The sequence below is a fragment of the Megalopta genalis genome, chromosome 11, assembly GCF_051020955.1.
Source record: "Megalopta genalis isolate 19385.01 chromosome 11, iyMegGena1_principal, whole genome shotgun sequence".
NCBI classification, from domain to species: Eukaryota; Metazoa; Arthropoda; class Insecta; order Hymenoptera; family Halictidae; genus Megalopta; species Megalopta genalis.
This window is the reverse complement of record NC_135023.1, coordinates 8,881,395-8,895,477: the sequence shown is the minus strand read 5'-3', so window position 1 is coordinate 8,895,477 and position 14,083 is coordinate 8,881,395. Positions and strand designations below refer to the sequence as shown.

The following is a 14,083-nucleotide window of genomic DNA, read 5'->3' as shown; positions in this document are numbered from 1 at the left end:
CGAATCGAACGATTCTTATTATTTTTCCTCTAGAACCGATTCTTCGAGGTGAGAATGGAATTTTTTTGACCTCAGGCCGAAAATCAATTCTAATTGATAAAAAAAACTGCTCGATGCGCGTGTTTCTCTGCTCTCCGCATCGATTTCACGACGGCCATTCTTTCGAAATCTGTTCTCGAGATCGGCGTTTCGTTGTCATTACAGAAGAATCGATTGTTTCGTGGCGATCCTTGCAGTCATTCGTTCTCGAACGGAGTGACGATTTCAAAAAATGCACCGAATCGCTTTGAATTCTTTTTTGAGATGTTAAACTGACCGGTTCACTGGGCAACGAATAACAAAAATTCGCGAATTCGCAGACGGCCGGAACGATCGAAAGATCAAAGAAAGATGTTTCTCGCATCGAAATCGGCTTTTCGTGTCTAAAAAATTCGGTTCTTCGGCTATGCGATTAAAAGAACTTGCGAATCGAGAAAGGATAAGAGCTTCGTCCGACTGTCTCGATCAGTCTCGATCGATTAACCGGGACAATTTCGACTCCCGCGACAGCGCCCCGCACCCCGAAAGCTATCGAAAAAGTAACGAACGTCCGCCTTAATGCGTTCGATTTAGCTTGCCGTCCCTTGAACGTCGCGATACAACCGAAGTTCCCCGAGGTCGCGAATTTAATTAAAAACTTCGGCCGGCGAAGGCTGGCGTATAAATTGATCGAGCTTAATCCGCCGGCGTCCGCGGGCTAAAAAACATTCTGGTGGACCGGTTTTCCGTTCCATCGGACACGTTCCGAGTAACCTCTCGTCGTCGGCCGCGATAATCCGCGCGAACCTGCGATCGCCCCCATTGATTTCACGACGTGTCGGACCGTTTCCGATTTTTTGGTTTAAAAAACCGGTACTCTCGCGCGATTCCTCCCCCTTTTCCTTCTTCATTTCTCTCCCCATTAAATCCGCGAAGTTTCTCCTTTGTGACGGCGGAACGGCGCAAACGCATCCAGCCAAGACGCAGTCCGCAACGAAACTTCTCGCTCGGCTACGGCCGAGCGTTCGTCCGTCGGTTCCGCCGCTAATTAGCTACTCGAATCGCCCGGGTGAAATGAAGCGAACGCAATTTACAGGCGCACTTTCCCCCGTAATCCGCGGACAAAGAAGCACTACCGCGGTAAATATAAAACGAAGAACCGAGAGATGGACGCCGCGGAAAAGTCGGCGCGGAAGAGGCAGCGCGAGGGGCGCGGGGGGAACCAATCGTAATGCGTTTATCAGCGGAGTCACATTTACGATGCCCAGGAGCCCTGGAACTCGGTCGACGACGAGCAAAACGAGGAACGACACCCGCCACGCGGTTTCTCTCGCGCGCGGGTCTTCGAATTTCTTTCGATGCGCGCCCGCTGCACTTTCATCTCGTTCAATTTCTATTCTCCTCTCCTCTCTCTCTCTATCTTGCACTCTCTCTCTTTCTCCATCTTGCTCTCTCTCTCTCTCTCTTTCTCCATCTTGCTCTCTCTCTCTATCTTGCTCTCTCTCTCTTTCTCCATCTTGCTCTCTCTCTCTCTCTCTTTCTCCATCTTGCTCTCTCTCTCTCTGTCTATCTTGCTCTCTCTCTATATATCTTGCTCTCTCTCTCTCTCTCTCTCTCTCTCTCTATCTATCTTGCTCTCTCTCTATCTATCTTGCTCTCTCTCTCTCTATCTATCTTGCTCTCTCTCTATCTATCTTGCTCTCTCTCTATCTATCTTGCTCTCTCTCTCTATCTTGCTCTCTCTCTCTCTATCTTGCTCTCTCTCTCTATCTTGCTCTCTCTCTCTCTCTATCTTGCTCTCTCTCTCTCTCTCTCTCTCTCTCTCTACCTATCTATCTATCTACCTATCTATCTCTCTCTGCCTGCGCTTTCCGAGTTCCCGTCACATTCCATCCGCTTCTCGCTTCGCTTCGCCACGCCGGATCGACGCGCGCGCGCGACACCCTCCGCTTCTTTCTTCCGATTCTCTTCCCGCATTATACCCTCTTTTATTTCATCTTCCCTTCAGCCGCGAGCGATTCCCCGCGCTCTTGTTTCGCCGGTGATCATTTTCTGTCGCGTGTCGCAACGCGGTGTGATCAATAGTTATCGCTTCCGAGTCACTCCGCCGAGAGATCTCGCTCGAAATTTCACACGATCGAGTGACGACGGAGTTAGGAGAGGTCTCCGTCGTCAGATTACTGGCTTCGAGATCGTGAAATACCGGTGCTGGCGAGTTTCTGGACGGAATCGGGTCAGCTGGTCGTGTTTAGGAATTTTTATCTTGGAAACTTTTCCGTGGATCGAGGTCGACCTTTTTTCGTTCTGATCTGCAAGGTTTGGACTGTTGGTAGATGTTTTCTATTTCGATCGGGAAGGTTCGATCGTTTATCAGAATATTTTGTTTCGATCAAGAGTGCTCGGTTTGTTATCGGTGATCTTTATTTCGTTCAGAAAGATTCAGTCTGTCGTCGGAATCTTTTATTTCCATCTGAAATGTTTGGTCTGTCATCGGAATTTTTTTTATCCCGATCGGGAAGGTTTGGTCGGTTATCAGAATTTTTTATATCGATCAGAAATGTTCGGTCTGTTATCGGAATATATTTAGTTTGTTATCAGATTTTTTTATTTCGATCCGGAATGTTTGATTTGTTATCGGAATTTTTTATTTCGTTCAGCTATGCTTGGTCTGTTATCGGAATTTTTTACCACGTTCCAGAAGATTCGGTCTATTCTGCGAATTTTTTATTTCAGTCGAGAGGATTCGATCCACTGTTAAAATTTTTGTTTCAATCAATAACGTTTGGTCTGTTATCGGAACTTTTTTATTTCGATCAGGAATGTTCGGTCTGCTATCGAAATTTTTTTACCATATTCAGGAAGATTCAGTCTATTCTACGAATTTGTTATTTCAGTCAGGAGGATTCGATCTATTGTCAAAATATTTCTTTAAATCAGAAAGGCTTAACAACCCCTGTAAGAATATCTTTTATCGTAACATTAATCGTTCGGTTGCAACAACTCCATTTAACGTTCTGAAAATTGTAACTACTTTTGCGAATTTTTTCTCTCTGCAAATAGAACTTTCTAACACGCTTCCTGTCTGCCGGAGAAGCAGCTTATTCGTTACATTTGCTCGAGGAGTTCGGAAAATTGGGTAGTTAATGGGGTAACCCCTTAATTATCGGAACTCCCTAATCGCTGCCTCTCGCTTCCGTTCACCCGATACACTTGTAACCCATTCAAACGACCACGATACAATTCCGATGAACCAGAGCTAGCGACACCAGGCTACAGCGACACCGGCTAAAACCCCATATCCTTCACTGCGGATGTACACGTCGCGTGGCACCCCGTACAATCAATTACAATTGCATCCGGACAAATTGCAATATACAGCTGTAGTTCGCCGACTCTCCGCAAATGCAATTTTAATCGAGTACCAATTGCAGCGTTTTGTAGGAAATCTGTGCTCCACTCTGTTACTTCTGTTGCTTTTGCAACGTGAAAATTGATATTGAACAGCCTGTGGTTCTCGAATTCAATGGAAACGAAAATTTCGAAACGACTTCCGATCTGTTTGCATATCGCTATCGACAGATAACGCAATCTTCGGTCGCGACAGATAAAGTTTCGCGAAGATGCGCGCACTGGAAATTCAAGCATCGAAATTTACGAGACACGAGGTATTATTTTTGCATGTTTAAGTCGAGTATATAATTATAGCTGTATATAAAATCTTGTGTAGGAAATTAGATATATAGTAATAGCTATATACAATTATCTATACAAAATCAAGTATATAATAATAAGTATATAAAATCATGTATGCAAAATCAAGTATATAATAATAACTATATAAAATCATGCATACAAAATCAAGTATATAATAATAACTATATAAAATCATGTATACAAAATGAAGTATATAATAATAACTATATAAAATCATGCATACAAAATCAAGTATATAATAATAACTATATAAAATCACGTATACAAAAACAAGTATATAATAAAAACTATACAAAATCATGCATACAAAATCAAGTATATAATAATAACTATATAAAATCATGTATACAAAATCAAGTACACAAAATCAAATGTACAAAATCAACTACAAAAAATGAACTACCCTAAAAACCGAGTATACAGTGTCCGTATCACAAGACTAAATCTCTGTCGAATGGGGCAATAAGCGGTGTTGCACGTGGATTGCATCAGATTGGACGGTTGAAATAAGAGAGAGAGAGAGAGACAGGAGCGAAGCGGCAAATGGCAATAATTTTCGGAAAGTGACCCGTGAAAATTGGAACTTCCGCAAGCATGTACTTCGACGATACGGCCAAGAAATTCGTTCCCGTAGAACAGGATGAAGCTCCGATGCGACACTCGCTGTCCGACCGGGCGAAATAACCATAGATTGCCAGCGGGCTTGTCGCGTAAAATGCGAAAGCCAAGAATCGGGCGCGAGTGAATTTCAAATTCATGAGAAAGGGCTTGCTCGCGCGCGCGCGCGCGCGTTCTCTCGCGCGTTCAACCAGCGGATATCGTTACGGCCGAGGGAATATTAAATAAAAAATGTCGAGCCGGTGCTATTAACTCGCTTCCGTTCGGTGCATCCACTTGTGCCCCATTGAAATAACTACGTGCCGCCGAGAGAATCGAGTAGGTTACGGGTACTACACGGTTCGCAGCGAAATTCTCGCCGAGCAGATCAAGGGAGCGGGACCCCGGCGTGCACGGGGGGACGGCTGTCGAAGGGGGACGGCGAGGAGAGAGAGAAAAAGCGAGGAAAAAGCGAGAGAGAAAAAGCGAGAGAGGAAAAGTGAGAAAAAAGCGAGAGAGAAAATGCGAGAGAAAAAAGCGAGAGAGAAAATGCGAGAAAAAGGCGAGAGAGAAAAGCGAGAGAAAAAGTGAGAGAGGAAGAAATAGCGAGGAGAGAGAGAGAGAGAGAGAGAGAGAGAGATCAAGAAGGAAGACAGAAAAGGAAAGAGAGAGGGCTAGCGAGAGAGAGAGAAATAGAAAAAGTGAAAAAGCGAGAGAGAGGAAAAAAGAGAGACTGAAAGAAAGAGAGAGAGAGAGAGAGAGAGGGAGAGGGAGAGGGAGAGAGAGAGAAAGAAAAAGAAAGACAGATAAAAAGAAAGAAAGAAAAATAGAAAGAAAAAGCGTGAAAGAGAGAGAAAAAAGAAAGAAAAAGCGAGAGAGAGAGAAAGAGCGAAAGAAAGAAAAAGAAAGACAGAGGAAAAGAAGGAGAGAGGAAAACGGGATCCACGACGCGGTGATACAACGACGACAACGCTGAAACAACCGTGGGGGAGAAAGAATTGCACCGGTGAATGCACTCACGTTGCAATTCATACAAACGCAACGAACCGGTCGACCCCTGTTGACACAATATCATATCGGGCACTCTCTGTGAAACGTCGAGCAAGCAGAAAGTAGAAAAGTGTATTTCTGAATGTTGGATTCGGTGAGGCCGTGCTGGGAAAAAGAGTCCGATGAGAAAGAACGCGCGCGCTTCATTTCGAAACGTCGATCGGCCGCGGCGAAAGTTCAGCGCGGAAACGTTCGATTCCGACGGACCTTTCCATCGTGCAGCATTCCAGAATCATCAAAGTTTACGCTGTTCCGTAATAATTGTAATCGCGGCTTGTTCGCATAATCGTTCGGTGCTTAACGGGCCGCGGTGCACGCGAGTCTATGCGGAATATGTGCATACATTCGAATCGCTTGACCGAGATTAGTATTAAAATACCGATGGAAGAGGTTTATAATCACTTATGCACTTTCTTCGGGCTCATATTTAATTATCGAAGAACCATATTTTCGAGTCGTTCGTGGCGCGTTGCTCGAACATATTTCTTCTCGTTTCGTCAAATCTATTGTTAAGGTTATTTTTATTACGGTTATGGTTCACCGCTCTGCGACCTAATCTTTTCTCGTTATTTTTCTTGGTTTCCTTCCTTGTCTCGCAATCCGAATGTGGCGGGTTCCTCGGGTCATTCGAAGCAACTTCTTCCTTTACAAAAATTTTCTCCGAGGCACCGTTAACGAGTTATTAACGAAAAACAGTGACCAACGAGAGGCGAGCTCGGCTGGCGCGAGGCGACCGAGCCAATGAGCGGAATTGGGCTTCGCGCGCTGATTGGTCGGGCCGCCTCGCGTCAGCCGTACTCGATTCTTATTGGTCACTGTTTTTCGTTAATAACTCGTTAACGGTGCCTCGGAGAACATTTTTGTAAAGGAAGAAGCTGCTTCAAATGATCCGAGGAACCCGCCATTACCGGATTGCGAGACATTTTTTGGACACCATGTATAATTTGCACCGTAATTAATTACCACGCGCGAATTTACCACTGTCAATTTAGCGCGGCCGCTCCAATTTCGTAGCTTAATTTACCGGCATCGGAATCCGCATGGTCTGCGGATCCAATGATGCGAAGATAAGAAAGACGACGGCGCGTCGCCGACAGGACGGATGCAACGCGCAGATGCGCGCGGTTTCTATGACACGTAAAAGGAAAAAAACGGCGAGATCGGAGATCCTCCAGAAGCCCCGACATTTCAATCTTAATGCATCGCTCCCGAAGACAAACTGCATCTGATTGCAGGTTTATCTGTCCGGAGTTAATTCGCTGTTACGCTATCGAGGATTCGAATAAGTTAAGGTTTCAATAATAAATGGGCCAGCCGGTGCAATCGCGAAGTGCAATCTCTTGTAATCATTTCGCTGGAAGCCGACAGAGGCACACAGACTTCGAGGCCGAGGATAGAGATAGATTGAAGGAGAGAAAAAGAGAGATTAGGAGAGAGTAGACAGATGACTAAAATCTCTCTCTCTCTCTCTCTCTCTCTCTTGCTCTTCTCTCTCACTCTCTCTCTCGTTCTTTCTTGGAAAACTTAACGCAGACGATAACGATGAACAAACGTCGTGCGCACCGAGTGCACCGGTACATTCAATCGCGCGATGCAATCTGAGATGGCAATTTCGGCCGCCGGGAAACCTGCATTGGCCCGCGATGCACATTTCTGTGTCTGAAACAATCTGCAGCTAATCGCGAGGAATCGACTCCGCCGCGAGAATGCAATCCCCGGCGAACAGAAGCGACTCCGAGGAGGATCCGAATTCGACCCTTTTCACCGATCATATCTGCTTGTCCGGAATTTAATTACAGCTTTTCGGGTGCTTGCCTCGGGCGAGATTAAAATCCGAGGACGCTCGTCCGAAAATTTTCTCGAAAATTCGGGACGCAGGAAGCCGTCTTTGATGTTAGAAAGGTGGACGAATTAATTATCTGCTCTGAACTCGAGGAAAAGAGAATTCACGGGAAATGCGAACAGCTGTGCGCGAGCGACGCGTCTTTCACTATTTACACTAATAAATTGCATCAACATCAATGATATCAATAACTTTACAGAATCAGAATGATCGTTGTATGTACATTGAACGAATAAATTAAATTTTCCAGGTATGCGACGTCCGTACTAATTAAAAATGTTCTGCATCGACTGCGAGGAACAAAATTTCTCTTCCGCGATCATTTTCGACGGATGAAAACAGAACTGCGAAATAGATCCACGATTGCATTTCCAGATAGAATAATTCTTCCGACTGTTTTCCCAACAGAACGTTCCTCGATGGAGCGTGCATCGCGGCTGGAACAGCATCGGTGCACGCGTTATTCGAGCGGAATGAAAGGGGTTCGGAAAAGAGGAGACTCGAAAATCGAGCAGTTTTCCTCCCGAGAATATTCGAATCTTTTTTCCGGTGGCGTGCTGCAGCGTCGTTTCCGGCAGAGAATTTTTCAATCGGGACAAGAATAGGGGACGGGGAAGAGAGTGTGCAGTTGTTATTGTGCGGGAAAGCTGACCGATTCCATTGCATTGTGCACGGTCTCGTAGCGAGCTAACAGCACCCGTCCTTCCCTTTTTCCCCCCTGTCATCTCGCGGGGCTCCAGCCGTTTCCAAGAAGAAGATTTCTACCTTGAAGTGGACCGTGAATAATAGCGTTCCGGCGAGAGAAGCATGCTTCACGGGCGCAGCGTGAAAATGCATCGAGGCGAAACCGAACTCTCCCGATGAGATCGCGCGCTACGATATTATGCAGTTCTCGATGATGAAAACGAATGCCGGCGACAGGCTGCGAGAACGCGTACGCGAAAACTTTTGCGATAGGAATTTTCGAAAATGCTTCGCGGACGAGCGGAACCGAAATATGCTATTCGATTCTCGACATTTTGTAATAATTTACTCTATTATTATTATTAGAAATTATATTATATTGTATTATATTATATTATATTATATTATATTATATTATATTATATTATCTTATATTATATTATATTATATTATATTATATTATATTATATTATATTATATTATATTATATTATATTATATTATATTATATTATATTATATTATATTATATTATATTATAGTATTAGAAATTATATTATATTATAATTTATTCTATTATTATTACGAGTTATCTATGATTTATTCTACTATTATTACAAATTATCTATGATTTATTCTACTATTATTACAAATTATCTATGATTTATTTTATTATTATTATTACAAATTATCTGTAATTTATTCTATTACTATTACAAATCATCTATAATTTATTCTATTATTATTTTTAGATATTGTAATAATAATTGATCCTCCATCGTTGCAATAGAATCGATCTAACATTACGTATCAAAGATTCTTATGTTGCACTGTATGCACTGTGTGCATATTCTATGTTAACATTTGATTGTAAACGAATACTCGAATTTTAGTTTTGTATGTTCAATTTCTATTTTCTTATCTGTTTATATTGTACAATAGAACTTTATAGCCCGTCCAATAAATAGATAAATAAATAAATATTGTGACTTAAGAAATGATAAATAGCAGATAACAATAAACGTTCGATAAATAATAAATTCGGCAATAAATCGATAAAAATATTCGATCGTCTAAAGATCATTTTGTAAAAAGATCCGAACGAACGCTTGCATTTTCTGCACTCGAATCGATCGATGTACATAAAGAAAAAACCGATAAGAAGCCACAGGCTTTGTCTTCGGCTCGTCTGCTTCTCAAAACAGTAAGTAACTAACCAAATATTTTGCAGTCACGTGTTTGCAGAACGCGTACCGTGCAGGTTAAGAACAGCCTCGCGTTATCGTTCAGATAAGGAATCATGCTCCCCGTAGCCACGAATAAAAATGACGAGAACGTTTAAATAACGTTCGAGCGCGTCGCAACGTTTACATTAAAATCGACGATTCGAAACATCATCAAAAAATCACTCGGAAACAATAATTTCGCGCGAGACAGCTTCGTTAAAAAAATGAAAGCATCGCGACCGTGTCGCAGCCTGGCGAACTCGCATAACACAGCGTTATTTTCGAAACACCGTAATTCATACGTTCGATCGAAGAAGTGTATTTCTTTGCGAGAAACAATGTTCTGAAATTGTGGCACATCGCGGCGACATTTCGTTGCGTAATTCGGTGCATTCGAAGCCGACGAATCCTTTCGAAACGCTCTCGGCTCGGCTGCCGTTTTCCCTTTGTCGACCGAATTTACGTGTCGCGCGGGAAGTCGTTCAAGGTGATTTGTAACGGGCCGATTGCAAAATTTATCGCATCAAAAACGGTAAACACCGCGCGCGTACGCCGGGGCGAATGTTTGCGGACCAATTGCAATTTGTAGCGCGCGCGGAGTGCAAAAACAGGAATTGAGCAACCGTTTGAATCAACGAGTCAGCGGGAGTCTAGGGCGCGCCGGACGCGGCCTCTCTGTATTAATATGTTTTGTCGTAAGGTACACACGCACCGGCCCGGCCAGAAATAAATCCAATCGCGTTCGTCCCGATGTATGGAGCCCGTGGACAAGTTTACATTCTGCTAATATTTGCCCCGGGCAAATGCTCGGATAAACAAGGCGTTCCTCTACGCGAAGAGGAAGATCAAACCCCGTCTTCTTGCCTCCCTGCTGTGCACCGCGGACGATATGTTACAACTATTTATTTTTCACTGCACTTCGTTCCTGCACGTCGTGAACGCTATCGACACGTTAACGATAAATACCGAGCCGGCCGGAACACAAGTTTCACAATTTTTCTTCGGAAATTTCCAATTTTCATTTTAACTTCAATCTTATTCGCAGAATATTTTATTCAATTTTATTCGCATATTTTATTTTATTTCATTCGCATGCTATTTTTACTTAATTTTATTCACAGATTATTCTATTTAATTTTATTCGTACATTATTTTATTTTATTTTATTTTATTCGGAGATTATTTTACTCAATTTTATTCGCAGATTATTCTATTTAATTTTATTCGTACATTATTTTATTTTATTTTATTCGGAGATTATTTTACTTAATTTTATTCGCAGATTATTTTACCTAATTTTATTGGCAGATTATTTTACCTAACTTTATTGGCAGATTATTTTACCTAATTTTATTGGCAGATTATTTTACCTAATTTTAATGGCAGATTATTACCTAATTTTATTGGCAGACTATTTTACTTAATTTTATTCCTGCATTATTTTATTCAATTTTATTCGTACATTATTCCATGTAATTTTATTCCTAGATTTTAATTTTAATTTTGCTCGGAAATGATATTATTTAATCTTACTCGTATATTATAATTTTTTAACCTTAAATACTAGCATTCTAGTAATCCTATCAACAGTGTATTACTTAAATATTACGTTAATCAAATAAATTCCCGAAATCCACTGGAAACACTTAGTAAGTGTTTCGTTTACGTGATTCGAATCGAGGCTGGACATTTTAGCATCCGAGCTCTAATTGATTATGCTACTTTGCCGAAAACGCTCGTTCGATCGCTTCAATGCATCGTCAGAGATTCGACGAAGCAGAGTTTATTTAACAAATTTTTGCTCCGAAATTTCGTTCGAGCTAATTGCTTAATCATACGTGCCAATTATGAGTTTATTATACGTACTCGATCAAAATTTTCCATAAAACGTTCAGCTCAGTTTTATTCGATTCTCGTTCGTGCGAAGAAGCTATTAAAATTATGCAATTTTTATTTTCTCGTCGACAGCCTCTCACACGTGAAAATTGTTCAGAGGAACAAGTTCGCTCGATCCTCAAATCCGTGTACGTGCACATAAATTACGCGAATTAGAGAAATCCGAATGAGAAACGACAGGAAGAAAATCGAACGGCTTTCGCAGTCATATATATCGTGTCGATTAGATTAGATACAAGCCAGCCGAAGTTCGCAGGTCCGAGATTAAAGGATTCGAATAACATTATCTCGGTGCCGGACGCGTTTTACGAGCGCGAGAATGATTTTCTCCTGAAATCTCGACTAGCCGAACGCATTTTATCGAGGCCTCGGATTGCTTCTCGGGCGCAACAGACACGCCGGGAATGATCGTGCGCCGCGCGCTGATGATTCTCATTCAGGGTATTGAATCCGAAACGGGTTTAAGATACGCGAATACAGGAACGCCCACGTTTGCACTTCGGGGACGCCGATATACGCGCCGGGTTTCTCGGTAAAATAAGGAAACGCCGTGAACACGTGGTTTATTTACAAAACCGCTGGGATTGAAAACGTCGACGAGAGGCTCCGGGAGAAACCGCGCTCGAATTATTAACAACCGCGTTCGACCCGTCCGCCGGTTTTATATTTTTCATCCAGTATTTTTATAACGGGTGTTCGCCTAAATTCGAAACAGATCGTGTTAACATTTCGTCGAACGTGTTTCTAGAAACGTGTGGCAAATATGTCAAGGTTAAAAAGAAAAAGTTAATTAAACGCTACAAGACATTTAATTGCGCGAACTAAAGAGCGAAAAACGTTCGAATATAATTAATACAAATTAATCGAATGTAATTAATACAAATTAATTACACGGAATGACCGGAGTTTCTGATCTTTTTTCTCTCTGTTGCAGTCCTTGATGTTATAAACATATTTCCAGGAGAAATCGCTTCGTACACGTCAGTTCAACGAGTTTAACACTGGATTTACGGAGCACAAGAAACAACTGTTTTTTTAGCAGTTTATACAAGTGACAATAAGACATTTATTCTGATTTTTTAATAAGTGTTATTGTAACATATAAATTGAATAAGTAACACGTAAATGTATCTTTGCGACACGGATAATCGTAAATTAACCCTTAATAAACATATTTATTTGTTATATAATATATTTACTTTTATTAATAAACATATTTCTAGGAGAAATCGCTTCGTACACGTCAGTTCAACGAGTTTAACACTGGATTTACGGAGCACAAGAAACAGCTGTTTTTTAGCAGTTTATAAAAGTGACAATAAGACAATTATTCTGACTTTTTAATAAGTGTTATTGTAACATTTGCTACGTAAGTAACATATAAATTGAATAAGTAACACGTAAATGTATCTCTGCGACAATTAACCCTTTGCACTCGAAGCCATTTTAACTGTCAATCTAAAATCATTTCTCTGACTTATAGTGCTTTCATTTTACAAGAAATTGAGTAGTAAACTTTGATAATATAAAAATTACCTTAGAACGTGATATAACAATTTTAGTGGTGCCTCGGAGTCACCGCTCGACTGCGAAGGGTTAAAAAAATTAGTGACCCGCCATTTCGACGGGTTCCGTAAATCTGGTGTCAAACGAATCCGGTCCCGACATTGTTATAAAACAATATATTATAAAACAGTCGCGTTCAGGGCTCGGCAGTTTTAAACGTCGACGTTCACCAGACTCAATTTCAATTTATCTCGCAGTAAACAATCGTCGATTCGGAAAATTGCCGAAAGATTTTAGACGCGGGCAAAAATCGTCCGCCAAATGATACACGAGCCCGTGATCCGAGATGAAAGAGAGAATCGTAGAAACCGACGTAGTTCGATCGTTATCCGATAAAACCGCCCGGAGAAGCGCGGCATTTCGCGGATATATTTTATCGCGCGGCATGTTTCATTGGTTGTTGTTCCGGAATAAAAAGCAAAAAAAAAGAAAAAAGAGAAAAACGTGTCCGGACCAGGGTCGACGAGGCAAGCTTTGACCCGAGACGAGAATATTGCCGGGCGCATAAAAACCGAGGTGTTTTTTAACGCGGATCGGAGGGGGATGGAGAGACGGGGAGACGCACGTGCGCGGGCGAGAGAGCGTCGAGCCGGTCAAAGAAAAATCAACCCTTCGGAAACCAGTTAAAACCGCGCTCGGACGGGTTCTTTTTATTTGCACATCCCGGTGGCCGGCTATTTTATTTCCCGCGCGGGTCGCCGTCGCTCGAAAAAAATAGCGCGCCTCGCGTCGCGTCGCGTCGCCCGTAAAAACCACCGCCGGCAAAAATTCGACCGGCTCGCAAAGAGATCAGCCGCGCCGGCAACAAAGAAAGTTTCCTGAAGCAAAATCGACGCCTGACCGGTTTTCGAAAACCGCGCTGCGCCCCGATCGAACGAGCGTAACGAGCGCACTCCCGAGGGAACGTGAAAAAAAATATCGGGACACCGATACGCTCGAAACGAGATCGCTGCTTCGCGCGCGCGCGAGCACCGTTCGAAATGGGACGGCTCTCTCTCGAAAAAAAACAAACAAAACCCGATGAAAACGGAGCATTCGGCTCGCAACAAACATGGCCACGGCGCGAGACGACCGCGCGAACGTCGCCGCGAAAGATACCGCGGCGCAAAAAGTCTCGTTTACGCGGCGAGCTCCGCGCGCGATGAAACGAGCTTCCCGACCGCAGAAAGTATCCTCGGCCAAAAAGTCCCGCAAAACCGGACTGATTATCCTTGAGGGCGATTTAAGAGAAACCTAACACTACCGCAAGAAACGCGGCGAACGAGAGATAGAGAGGAGAAACCAGCAGCACACGCCGTAGGCTTGTCAAAATCGTGTTCGACCCGCGAAGCCAGCAAAAACCGGCACACGATCCGGCGATCGGCGGACGAGCGGCAAGAAGCCGGGGCAGAAAAACGCGTCGCACGCGTGAAAACGACACTGCACCTGCGGTCCCCGACTCGGCGGACCCCGTCACCATTCTTAATCACCACTCCCGATAAAGAACGAGCC

At 42.9% G+C, this 14,083-nt stretch overlaps 1 protein-coding gene across 21 annotated transcripts in view; it reads right to left on the bottom strand.

Moving 5' to 3' along the window:
- Positions 1–14,083, bottom strand: part of Liprin-gamma (liprin protein kazrin) — a 239,525-nt gene that overhangs the window by 134,345 nt on the left and 91,097 nt on the right. The window lies entirely within an intron of this gene.